Source organism: Gekko japonicus, unplaced genomic scaffold (genome assembly GCF_001447785.1).
Source record: "Gekko japonicus isolate JY-2015 unplaced genomic scaffold, Gekko_japonicus_V1.1 scaffold3000, whole genome shotgun sequence".
NCBI lineage: Eukaryota > Metazoa > Chordata > Lepidosauria > Squamata > Gekkonidae > Gekko > Gekko japonicus.
In genome coordinates, this window is record NW_015170981.1 from 26,888 (window position 1) to 40,235 (window position 13,348).

Below are 13,348 nucleotides of genomic sequence, written 5' to 3' on the forward strand. Positions count from 1 at the left end.
TGCTCTCTTCCTTCTTCAGGTTACAGTTAGAGACGAAGGCAAGCATTCATCACCACTGGAGCGGGTTTCAATATCAAAACGCTTGATGAATTCACACTCAGCTGGCCGGAAGCGATGGCGTGATTGCGGCATTTTATAATCATCAAGACTTCTTTCTCTAAGCAGAATTCATTTGCATGGGCAATGAGTTATTTATATACATGCCTTTTAGCCCATGATCTTATGTGGTCTATTTGGAGAATTGCCTTCTTGGTATAGTGGTTAAGAATGTGGACTCTAATCTGGGAGGACCGGGTTTGATTCCCCACTTCTCCACATGAAGCCAGCTGGATGACCTTGGGTCACTCACAAGTTCTCTCAGAGCTCTCTCAACCCCACCTGTTGTGCGGCTGTGTGGGGAGTGTCTGCTGTGGGGAGGGGGAGGAAAAGGAGATTGTAAGCCGCTCTGAGACTCCAAGTGAAGGGTTGGGTATAAATCCAATCTCCTCCTCCTCCTCTTCTTCTCCTCTCATATATACTTGTTCACAGGGGTTATTTTGTAGAAAAAGAAGTGCAGGAGCTCATTAGCATAACTCGTTAGTATAACTTATTTGCATATGCCACACACCTTGACATCACTGGAAGTGTGTCAGAAGGCAACACCCACTGCTCAGGCTCCACTGGACTGTTTTGGATTGCTAGCTATGGGGGGGGCGTGCAGATCTGTCCTCGCAGAGGAGGGAGAGCATGTGCCCGCCCCCTGAGCTCTTTACTGCCGGAGCTCCGCTCTTGTCCTCTCCTGCAGGAAATGACCCCTGCTTGTTCACCAGTTGAGGTCACCATCTAAGGCTCTTCTGTGTGTCTCCCACCCCTCCACAGCCTGAAGCCAGGTGGGTAAGGACCAAGGACAGAGCCTTCTCAGTTACGGTGCCTGGGCTCTGGAGCTCCCTCCCGACAGAGGGGCCCCCCATGCCCCAAATCTACATTACTTTAGGAACCATGTAGATATGCTTTTGTTCAACATCTTTTTAGCTCCTCCTACAGTTGTTTTTATTGTTTTAGACTGCAGTTTTTTATTGTTTTAGACTGCAGCTATTGTTTTAGACTGCAGATTTGGGGGCTCTTTTTCTGGCTTTTTTGATGTATTCTCTTCCTGCTCTTTCCTCTCCTTGGCATTCTTTTTTTTCCCGTTTGTGACTTTATTGGTTGCACCTTTTTAATTATTTTATATTGTAAGTCGCCTCAAATACAATCAGATGCAGCTGATACATTTTTAAATAAAAATACTAAAAAGTCTCAGTGAAAGAAAATACATAAAATTGTCATTCTCTATTATTTTGTGAACTGTTCCTAGTTTGGAAACTGATCAAACTAGGTAGCCATGTTAGTTAGTCTGTAGCAGTGGAAAAGATCAAGAGTCCAGGAGCACCTTGAAGACTAACAAAATTTGTGGCAGGGGAGGGGCTTTCGTGAGTCACCACTCACTTCTGTGTCTGAAGAAGTGAGCAGTGACTCGTAAAAGCTCCTCCCCTGCCACAAATTTTGTTAGTCTCTAGGGTTCTACTGGATGGCTGCTCCTTGGGAGGAAAGCGATGGCAAACCTAGACAGCATAATACAAAGTAGAGGCATAACCCTGCCAACAAAAGTCCATATGGTCAAAGCAATCATATTCCCAGTAGTAATGTATGGCTACGAGAGCTGGACCATAAGGAAGGCCGAGCTCTGAAGAATAGATGCTTTCAAATTATGGTGCTGGAGAAGACTCTTGAGAGTCCTTTGGACTACAAGGAGATAGAATCAGTCAATCCTAAATGAAATCAACCCTATTCCCTGGAAGGCCAGATACTGAAGCTGAAGCTCAAATACTTTGGCCACCAAATGAGAAGGGAGCACTTATAAGAACATAAAAGAAGCCAATGTTGGATCAGGCCAAAGGCCCATCCAGTCCAACACTCTGTCACACAGTGGCCAAAAATAGCAGGTGCCATCAGGAGGTCCAGCAGTGGGACCAGGACACTAGGAGCCCTCACACTATTGACCCCCCCACATGTGTTAATCACTCTTTGGGTGAAGAAGTACTTCCTCTTATCCGTTCTAACCCGACCGCTCGGCAATTTCATGGAGTGCCCATGAGTTCTTGTATTGTGAGAAAGGGAGAAAAGTACTTCTTTCTTGACCTGCTCTATCCCATGCATAATTCTATAAACCTTGATCATGTCACCCCTCAGCCGTCATTTCTCCAAGCTAAAGAGCCCCAAACGTTTTAACTTTTGTTCATAGGGAAAGTGTTCCAACCCTTTTATCATTCGAGTTGCCCTTTTGTGCACTTTTTCCAAAGCTATAATATCCTTTTTAAGGTGTGGTGACCAGAACTGTACACAGTATTCCAAATGAGGTCGCACCATTGATTTATATAGGGGCATTATCATATTGACTGATCTGTTTTCAATACCCTTCCTAATAATCGCCAGCATAGCATTGGCCTTTTTCATTGTAGTCACACACTGTCTCGACATTTTCAGTGAGTTATCTACGATGACTCCAAGATCTCCCTCTTGGTCAGTCTGGGCCAGTTTGAACCCCATCAACATGTATTTATAGTTAGGATTTTTGGCCCCAGTATGCATCACTTTGCACTTGGCCACATTGAACTCCATTTGCCACGTTGACGGCCACTCGCCCATCCTTGACAGATCCCTTTGGAGTGCCTCACAATCCTCCCTGGTTTTCACCACCCTGAACAACTTCACTCACTGGAGAAGACCCTGATGCTGGGAAAGATTGAAAGTCAAAGAAGAAGGGGACGGCAAAGGATGAGATGGTTAGACAGTGTTAATGATGCAACGAACATGGAATTAAGCAAACTCCGGAGCACGGCAAAAGACAGGAGGGCCTGGTGTGATGTGGTCCATGGGGTCGTGAAGAGTCAGACTTGACGGTGTGCCTGAACAACAAAAAGCCCACAGGCATCATGTTAGGGAGCTCTCACACACCCTTACTTGAAGAAGGACTTATTTCTGTCCAGGGCTATTTTTGGGCAGGAAGGCACAGGAACGGAGTTCCGGCTGGCTCCCAAGTTGGCCACGCCCAGCAGGAACTCATTAGCATAATAGGCCACACCCAACAGCAGAAACTCATTAGGATTGGCTACATTAGGGGTGTGTGGCCTAACATGCAAAGGAGTCCCTGCTACCAAAAAAGCCCTGGGTTTTGACAACAAACAAGGTAAACAGAATAAGAAGCAAAAGGTGGGTGTGGCTGAATGTTAATATGCTGTGCTGTCAGGGGTGTGGCCTAATAGGCTAATGAGTTCCTGCTGTTGGGTGTGGCCTATTATGCTAATGGGTTCCTGCTGGGCTTTTTCTACAAAAAGAGCCCTGTGTCACTAGGTTTGGACTGTTAAATGTGCTTCAGAGGAGGGGGAACAGCTTTCAGGCGCTGTTGAAAGCAACAGTAAATATCCTGTTTAAGAGAGGAAAGAATAAAATACAATAATTTTGGGGTTTTTTTCTTTCCTGAAAACTGAAATTGGTATTCAGACTAATAACAGTCTACAGCAGCCATTAGACACCAGGGATCTGATTCCTGAGCTTTTATTTAGTCGTCAAACACCAGATGACTAGTTTTACATGATTACACCACAGTCCCATTAAGCTCTCAAAGTCCATCTTTGATTGTACCGCTGACATGGCGAACAGCTAGAAAGGAATGTCCATAAGTTACTGAGCTGAAAGGGGAAAACGCCGGAGGAAGGAGCCTGGTGAGATGCGATGCTCCAGGGGTCCCCAGGCACCACGGTACCCATCGACACCTTTCCTGGTGCCTTCCAAGTGTTTTGAGAAAATAGGCAGGGCTGGTGGGGCTTTTGCCCAGCAAGGCGTCTGATTGGCTATTGGGGATTTGATTGGCTGTGCAGATTTTTTTTAAAAATGCTGATTCGGCGGCAGCTGCCACCACAGCACAGAGATCTTCGCTGTGTGATGGAACTTGGAAGTGAAGCTGTGGCAGCCATTTTGCGACCAGCTCTCCCTCTTGTGGCAGCCATTTTGTAGCAGCCATTTTTCTGGCTGTGCCCAGCGCCCTGTGTCAGAATTCCAAAGGTGCCCACAGGTTCAAAAATCTTGGGGGGGCCCACACTACTCTGTAGCTAATATAGGTACCTGGGAAAAGTTCCTACACTGTTGAGAGGGAGCTAGTGTGATGTCGTGGTTAGAGTATTAGACCGGGGAGATCCTGGTTCAAATCCCCATGCGTCCACGGTGTTCGGTGGGTGAACCTGAGCCAGCATCTGCTGTTGTGAGAATAAAGTGGGGGGAGATGTGAACCACCTAGGCCATCCTGAACATCTTGGTGGAGAAAAGTGAAACATGCCTTTATTTAAGTCTTTACCAGCCATCCGTTTCTTGGAGAGAAGGTCCATCGTAGTGGAGTCATGAAAGGCTGGAGTCAGGTGACTCATATCCACCAATCGCCTCACACCATCCTTTCACTCTGCTTTCTTCCTGGCTGGCTGTAGAATCCTTGAGAGTTACTCAGAGCTGTGTGAAAACTGCTTCACCCCACTTCAGGAACCCCAATAATATTTAAGTATTTAAAACCAGCCTAGTTAAAGGTAAAGGTAAAGGTTCCCTTGCTCGAAAGCCAGTCGAATCCGAGTGCAGGGGTACTAATTCTGTAGTTTGGAGATCAGTTGTAATTCTGGGAGATCTCCTGGCCCCATTGACAACCCTACTCCAATTTGGTTGTAAGAACTGAGCCCATGTGAGCAGCAGAAAAGAGCCAGAGTCCAGTAGTACCTTAAAGCAGGGCTCTTTTTGTAGAAAAAGCCCAGCAGGAACTCATTAGCATAATAGGCCACACCCAACAGCAAGACTCATTAGCATATTAGGCCACACCCCTGACAGCACAGCTCATTAGCATATTAGGCCACACCCCCCCGGGTCTCGAACTGCTGAACTACTGACCTTCCATAGCCTGCAGTTCAGCGTCTTAACCACTTGAGCCACCGCAGCTCCTAAAATCAGCCTAGAGAATATTTGAATATTTAAAACTCAACTGTATGGGTGATGCTTATATGCAGGGGTAGTACCAATTCTGTAGTTTGGAGATCAGTTGTAATTCTGGGAGATCTCCAGGCCCCATTGGCAACCCTACTCCAATTTGGTTGTGAGAACTGAGCCCATGTGAGCAGCAGAAAAGAGCCAGAGTCCAGTAGTACCTTAAAGACTAACACAATTTGTGGCAGGGGATGACCTTTCGTGAGTCACTGCTCACTTCTTTAGATACAGCTAGACTGTGAGTCGCTCTGTCCTTATATCTTGGAGAGTGGAGTGATTTCAGATGCCGAATGACAAACAACAGGTGCACCTATGTGAGTTAGATTAGGTCCCATTCACGCAACATGCCACTGTGTGAATGGCCAGAGGTATCATGGGTGGGGAGGGTGACTCATTTCCCCCCACATTTCCACCAAGCACAGGGCTATGTATCACCTGAACTCTCCCTACCTACGCTGCCCAAAATACAGAGCAGGGGCCGTGCTCAGTAGTAAAGCATCTGCTTGGAAACAAGAGGTCCCAGATCCAATCCCCTCCATAACTAAAAGGCTCCGGTGGGAGGTGATGGAGAAAACCTCCACTTGAGACCAATGCTCCTTCTAAGCTGTGGAGTCTTGTGAGCACAAATCCTACTTTGTGAGCTCCTGCCCTTAAAGTTGTGACCGAGCGATTTGGCTACTGCATAAATTAGCTTGCTCTGGAGCCATCCTTCCTGAGCTAAGGCGAAGATGTGTGAGCCGGAGGCTAAAAAACTGTGAGCTGGCTCACACCGACTCAGCTTAGAGGGAACACTGCTTGAGACCCTGGGGAGCTGCTGCCAGTAAGAGCAGACACTACAGACCTCGAAAGAACAGTGGTATGGCCCAGTATAAGCTGTGTTCATGTGTTCTATAGACTTCCCAACTCTGGGGTGAGACATTCCTGGGGATTTGGGGGTGGATCCTAGGGAGGGACGTCAATGGGGTATAATGCCATTACAGTTGCCAGGTCTGGGTTGGAAAATACCTGGAGCAGGGGTCATTTCGTAGAAAAAGAGCTAGGGGAATTCATTAGCATAACTCATTAGCATATGCCACACCCCCTGACATCAGGGGCCCGGCGGTGGACCTGCAGAGATCAGCTGTGATTCTGGGAGGGCTCCAGGCCCCACCTGGAGGTTGGCAACCCTCCAAATAAGAAATTGCATTGTTGTTGATGATGATGATGATGATGATGATGATGATGATGATGATGATGATGATGATGATAATGATGATGCACAGTTGGATGAAAAGCAGGCAGCTGCCGTCTCACCTGATTGTGGATTCACTCTGGGATGCCGCTCCCTTTGAGCCCATCTGTGTTTGCAGAACTTCTCGACCTTCCCACGGTGGAGTCACGGTCCCAGCCCTTCCCCAGGGGTATCGAAGGCCGCAGGAGGAGATCTTTGATTCTGTGATGTTCAGCGCTGCTGTGCCCATGATGGCACCACTGCCACGCTGCTGTACTGCTTCCCTTGAGGCGCGTGAGCATCCGTTCACTCCAGTTTGAAGATGGCCTGTTTCCCCAGTCACTCTAATGCCCAGGACGCCACCCAATCCCAGATCTTTGTGTTCTCTGTACTGAGCCTAGGCTTGCCAGCTCTGAGTAGGGAACTACCTGGACTGAGCCACAGCCCTTCCCAACAATGAAGTGGCCACTGGACACCTAGGTTCAGGCAGGGGTCATTTTGTAGAAAAAGAGGTACAGGAGCTCGTTAGCATAACTTATTTGCATGTGCCACACCCCCTGACATCACCGGAAGTGTGTCAGAAGGCAACACCCACCGCTCAGGCTCCACTGGACTGTTTTGGATTGCTAGCTATTGCGGGGGGGGGACATGCAGATCTGCCCTCGCAGAGGAGGGAAAGCTTGTACCTGAATAAAAACTTGGTCTTCAAGGTGCCACTGGACTGTTTTGGACCAGGGGGACGAGGGGAGCTCTGCAACTTACCTGGCTGCTTCTTGCTCTGACTGAGGGCTGCTGGGAGCAGGGGGTGGGGCTTGTTGCATGTGCCCGCCCCCTGGGCTCTTTACTGCCGGAGCTCCACTCCTGTGCGCTCCTGCAGGAAATGACCCCTGGGTTCAGGCCTTCCTAAAGTTTTTGGAGGCTGGGAAGGTTAAAACTGTGACAGGACATGGTAAATGTGAACAGAGACAAGGGTCTCAGGAGGTAGAGAAAGAGGAGATGAGATCTATCTGGCTGTTAGGGATGATGGCTAAAATGATACCTCTGTATAAAGAGGCAGTCTTCCTCTGAATACCAGTTGGTGATGGCAACACTTGTGGAGGAGACTTCGGCCCCAGTGCTCTGCTTGTAGACCATCTGGCGGCATCCAGTTGACCACAGTGGAAAGAGGATGCTGGGCTGGACGGGTTTAGAGTCGCCAGCTTTCAGGCGGAACCAGGCAATCTTCCAGGTAGAACCAGGAGAGGCAGTTTGGTGCAGTGGTTAAGAGTGCGGACTCTAATCTGAGAGAACTGGGTTTGATTCCCTGCTCCTCCACATGCAGCTGCTGGTGTGACCTTGGGTCAGTCACAAGTTTTCGCAGAGCTGTTCTCCCAAGAGCACTTCTTGAAAGAGCTCTCTCAGCCCCACCTAACTCACAGGGTGTCTGTTGTGGGGAAGGGAAGGGGAAGGAGATTGTAAAACGCTCTGAGTGAAGAGCAGGGGATAAATCCAATCTCCTCCTCCTCCTTAGAATTATATCTCCAGACAAAAGGACATAGCCATCCTAGAGGGAAAAATGGCTGACCCTCAAACCCCCCTCTTCGCTGCAACTCACCTTCTGAGGCACATTTCCAAACCCTTTGGTGGGCATTATCCTTGGCAGGAAAAGAGCTCGTCTGGCATGATGTTAGGGTTGCCAACCTCCAGGTGGTGGCTGGAGATCTCCTGGGATTACAACTGATCCCCAGGTGCAAGAGATCAGCTCACCTGGAGACCATGGCCGCTTTGGAAGGGGGACTCGGTGGCATCATACACCACTGAAGCCCCCCCCCTCCCCAAGCCCCGCCCACCTCAGGTTCCACCCCCAAAATCTCCAGGTAACTTCTAACCCAGAGCTGGCAAACCCTACATGACATTCAATCACATCTGTATGCACTCTTGGAATTTTAAAAAATGCTTTTATCAAGCAATATATCATGCTTTTTGTAAAGAAAAACATTGGACCCATATCGGCGTCCTGTTCGCTCACTGAATGCCCTTGTGATTTTTAAGTCCAGACACTCTCTGCATTTGGGGGCCTTTTGTACAGAGAGGCCAAAGAGATTCTTTTTCTCCTGCTGAGCAGCACGTTTTAGAGACATTCTCCTTAAAAGAGGAATACCCACTGAGAGCCATAGCAGAACGAGGGCCATTACAACTAAATTTAGAGAAAGGACAAGGTTTTGAACGAGAAGACAGGAGGAGGAGGAGGCCTCACTCGCATTGCCACTCTCCAGGTGGCACCTGGAGATCTCCCACTATTACAATTGATCTCCGGATGTCTGAGAACAGTTCCCCTGGAGAAAATGGCTGCTTCAGAGAGTGGACTCTATGGCCTTGTATCCCATTGAAGTGTTGGAAATATGTGAGTTGCAAAGGTCTAAGATTCAGTCATTATAGGGTTAATCTGTTGTTTACATTGTGGGCTATTGTTTAGCCTGACCCAGAAGGAAACCTGGCACAGAACCAATGGAAAGATAGCCCGGGAAAACTGAAGTCTGTTTTATAATGCAATCAGGTGACTTCCTTCTAGGGGTCAAGAAGAAAGAGAATCTCCATTGTTGTGTGACCATGTAGTCTGTCTGTCTGTAACTGTAGAGATGTAGTTCCAGGTATCTTTGTTATTTTTGTAGCTTTTCCTGTGAACTCTTCCCTTAGAAATAAAGATTTTTACACAGAAAGAAATGCCTCCAGTGAAGCAAAGATCCATTGCAAACTCTGACTATCTAAATATTGTTGCCAATTTTTCCAACACGAAGTCCCTCCCCTCCACAAACCCGGCCCTCCTCAGGCTCCACCCCCCAAATCCCCAGGTATTTCCAACCCAGAGCTGGCAACCCAAGGCCACACAGTTGGGTCCCTGTGTCTGGGGCTCCGACCAGGAGTTCCAATCTTGCAGAAATCCCAAGAAAACCGATATGCAAGATCCAGCTTTGCTTACAAGGAGATTTTAATAAGCAATGATCAAGCTTACAGAAATAGCTGGCCAAGCTCCATCCGCTGGATTTCGAATGCACACACACATAGCAAAACTTAGCCAGACCTTGAGACAAAATACACAGCTAAAACTAAGCATTTTGTACCCTAAATGGCTACCGGTCAAGAAATCATTCAGCAAGCTATCTCAAACATTGAGCTGGGCCATCTTGCCCCTGGCATCTAGTGGGGAGAGGAAACGATGCAGGCGTTGAAGATAAGGGCTGCTGACAAGCATGAGAGAGAGGGATATTCCCTTGAGAGTGGCCTGACAGCCGTCCCCTCACCAAACTCAAGGCAACTAAGAGGTCATTAGCACCAGCCTATAACAAAGACAGAGTTACCGAGGCTATACAACTTGAAGCCTTCTGCCAGGCCTGGGTGCAGAGTTTCATGAGCAGAGGGAGTCATAAGAACATTTATGCTATTTTAATGTTGTTAGCCGCCTTGAGTCAGATACCTGGAAAGGTGGGAGATATATATATAATATATATATATATATATATATATGAGAAAAGAAGCCATGTTGAATCAGCAGAAGTCATTTTGGGGGGGATCGCGGAGGATCGCAGTTCCCCCGGGTGAGGTACGGGGGCGGGGCACGTGATGTCAGGGGGTGTGACCTCATGACACACTTCCGGTGATGTCAGGGGGTGTGGCATATGCTAATGAGTTATGCTAATGAGTTCCCCTAGCTCTTTTTCTACGAAACGACTCCTGTGAATCAGGCCAATGGCCCTTTCAGTCCAACACTCTGTGTCACACAGTGGCCAAAACCCAGCTGCCGTCAGGAGGTCCAGTGGGGTCAGAACTCCAGAAGCCCTCCCACTCTTGCCCCCCAAGCACCAAGAATACAGATCTCCACTGTCCCGGACAGAGTGTTCCAGCTATAAGAACATAAGAGAAGCCAGGTTGGATCAGGCAAATGGCCCATCTTGTCCCACACTCTGTGTCACACAGTGGCCAAAACCCAGGTGCCATCATGAGGTCCAGTGGGGCCAGAACTCCAGAAGCCCTCCCACTCTTGCCCCCCAAGCACCAAGAATACAGAGCATCGCTGCCCCAGACAGAGTGTTCCAGCTATACCTTGTGGCTAATAGCCACTGATGGACCTCTGCTCCATATGTTTCTCCAGTCCCCTCTTGAAGCCGTCTATGCTGGTAGCTGCCACCACTTCTTGCAGCACTGAATTCCACGGGTTTAATTACAGGGCCCTCCTTTGCTGCTCCCATCTCATCCAACTCATTGTAGCTGCCTTCTCCCCTGACCGTAGCTCGTCTTTCCCCCATTAGACATACTCAGGAGAGCAGATGGCACATTTTCCTGCTCCGGTTTAGGACCTTCTGATCCAGGTCCGAAGTGTGCAGGAACCAGGTCCCCCAGCTCTCCAAGTCCCCCCGAAACAGGAGATCATCGCAGAGCTTCCTGCAGTGTTTCAAAAGCTTTCTGGGTCCCCTCTCAAGTTCTGCTAGTAGAGGTGCCAATTCTGGCATGGGAAATTCCTGGAGATTTGGGGGTGGAGCCTGGGAAAGGCAGAGTTTGGGGAGGGAAGTGACTTCAATGGGGTATGATGCCTGTAATTCTGGAAGATCTCCAGGCTTCACCAGGAGGCTGGCAACCCTTTTTCGGGACAGGCCTTGCAAGGAGCTCATTGACACGCATAGTTCTCTCCTCCTTTTGTTTAATGTTCACAACTACCCAGGGCTCTTTTTGTAGAAAAAGCCCAGCAGGAACTCATTAGCATAATAGGCCACACTCAACAGCAGGAACTCATTAGCATATTATGCCACACCCCCATGTTACCAGAAGTGTGGTCATCCGGCCACACCCACCTTTTGCTTCTTATTCTGTTTACCTTGTTTGTTGTCAAAACCCAGGGCCCCTTTTTTTATTTGGAACAGGAACTCCTTTGCATGTTAGGCCACACCCCCTAATTGTAGCCAATCCTAAAGTTTCTGCTGTTGGGTGTGGCCTATTATGTTAATGAGTTCCTGCTGGGCGTGGCCAACTTGGGAGCCACCCGGAACTCCGTTCCTGTGCGTTCCTGCCCCAAAATAGCCCTGCAACTACCTTTTGAGTTGGATTAAGCTTAGACAGAGAGTGACCGGCCCATGGTCACCCAGCCAGCTTCTGCAACAACGTGAGGATTTGAACCTGGCTCTCCCGGATCTTAGTCTGGGACTCCATCCAGGGACGTAGCTACAGTGGGGCATCTCGGGGCCCGGCCCCCTGACTTACCACCAAGGCCCAGGTGCTCCTTCGAGGGGGGGGGATACAGGAGTGTGTGGGGGTGCCCCCTGATTTATTTAAAAACCCCCCAGATTTAAAAAAAGTCCTGGCTACGGGCCAGACTCTATCCATTGCACCTCATTGTCTCTCTGATGAATTCCTGACACTTTCCCCCTCCAATCCCAATCAGTCTCATTTCCAGGTTACCAACTCCAGGTTGGGAAATTCCTGGAGGCCTGGGGAGAGTAAGGGCAGGGGAGGGACCTCAGTGGGGTGCAATACCATAGAGTCCACCCTCCAGAGCGGCCATTTTCTCCAGGGGGGCTGCTCTGCATTTCCTGGCAATGGGCTGTAATCCCAGGGGATCTCCAGGCCCCACCTGGAGGTTGGTAACCCCAAGCATGCTCTACATTTCTGGGCCATGCAAGTGTTTTAGAACATCCTACAGGTGATGAGTTGGCACAGCCAAGACAAATCCCGATGGCCCATCCTGCTGGGAAATGAAAATTGATCGGGCACGAATTAATATTCCGATGAGTAACGGACATCTGCGAAGAAGCGGAGTGTTCATTGATATCTAATTTGCTGCAGTTAATTTGCTCAATGCCAATTAGGAGCCCGAACATTCCTTATCGCCGCCTTCTATTATTCTCTAAATCTCATTACACATTTCTGTGCTGCTTATGTAACGATGGCTTAATTACACGGCAACTAAATTTATACCCGGGTGCCGGCGGATTGCTCTTAAGTCGGCTTCCTCCGATCAAGGGGAGATAATTGCTACGTGCCGACTTTAATGAAGGCGAATGATAGATCCTGCCTCTGGTCATGACCCACAAAATGATCGTTGCCTCCGGAGAAGAAGTGGGTTTGGTGGAGCCCATCCAGGGCCATCGGAAACCAAGTTCTCCTCCAAAGCCTTTTTATAAATAAATAAATAAATAAATGTTTTATTATGTTACTGATCATACAAGCAGTAGTCTGTAGGCAAAGCTGGAGAGGTCTCTGCCTCCCGAGATCTTGCAATCTGCATATGAAAATAAAGGAAATACTGAAAAGGGAAAATAAAAGAAAATAAAGAATAAAATGAAAATAAATAAATGAATGAAAATAAAGAGAAGGGAGCCAGTCTGGTGTAGTGGTTAAGTGCGCGGGCTCTAATCTGGGAGAACTGGGTTTGATTCCGCACTCCTCCACTTGCAGCTGCTGGATGACCTTGGGCAAGCCATAGTTCTGACAAGAGCTGTCCTTGAAAGGGCAGTTTGTGTCAGAGTTCTCTCAGCCCCATCCACCTCACAGGGTGTCTGTTGTGGGGAGGGGAAGGGAAAGGAGTTTGTAAGCCGCTCTGAGACTTCGAGTGAAGGGCCAGGTATAAACCCAATCTCCTTCTCCTCTTCTTCTTCTTCTCTTTATTAAATAAGTAATTAAACTGTGGGATTCATTGGCCAGGGAAGTAGTGAACGGCTGTGAGCATAGAAAGCTTTAAAGGGGATGAGACAGATTCATGGAGGAAAGGTCCATCAACGTCTGCTGGCCATGGTGACTGAAGAGCACCTCCATTTCCAGAGGCAGCCAACCCCTTGAATACCCAGTGCTGGGAGGCAGTAGCAGGGGAAGACCTTGGCCTCTATGCACAGTTTGTTGGCCCTTCAGGGCAACTGGTTGGCTGCTGTGTGAATCAGGACACGGGACTAGATGGACCACTGCTTCAGTCCGGCAGGATCTTCTTCTGTTCACAAGGGCAGGGAAGAAATAAATGTGCGTAGCTGTTACACAGACGGGATGCTTGTCTGCAGTTGACCGTGCAAATCGATGGGGAAACCATCCACCGTGCAGAGAAAAGGTAAAGGGGAGGGATTTGAAGTAAGAGAGGGAAAG